This window comes from Pteropus vampyrus, unplaced genomic scaffold, assembly GCF_000151845.1.
Source record: "Pteropus vampyrus isolate Shadow unplaced genomic scaffold, Pvam_2.0 Scaffold4235, whole genome shotgun sequence".
NCBI classification, from domain to species: domain Eukaryota; kingdom Metazoa; phylum Chordata; class Mammalia; order Chiroptera; family Pteropodidae; genus Pteropus; species Pteropus vampyrus.
In genome coordinates, this window is record NW_011893016.1 from 1 (window position 1) to 466 (window position 466).

Genomic DNA, 466 nt, shown 5'->3' on the forward strand with positions numbered 1-466 from the left:
CGTGGGGCCGCACACAAAGCGCTATCTCCGTCAAGTTACGTATTTTATAAAAACACGTAAGCGTCACGGTTCAGGGCGTAAGGGTTGGAGGATGTGCTATGTGTTCTTCATTTCAGCCTTTTTCTGGCAGAATTTTCTGTCCAGTGGAACATGACCGGACAGCCGCGATCCGCCCCGCCCCAGGCCACTGCGGGGTGGAGCCCTGCGACGGGGCACCCTCCCCCGCCCTGGCGACCTTGGGGCCAGCACCCGGGGCCCTTCAGCTCTGTGGGGACGCTGTGGGGACGCTGTGGGGACGCTGCGGAGGTGCCTCCTGCAAACGCTCCAGGGTTCTCTGTCGCTCGCACACCCTGGGGCCTGGGCTCCCTTGGACACCTGCTCTGGCTGTCCCCACATTCGGGCGTCCAGATCAATCTGCTCACGTGGGTGGGGCTGGCTCTCATGTCCCTTTACACAGTTTAGGGAC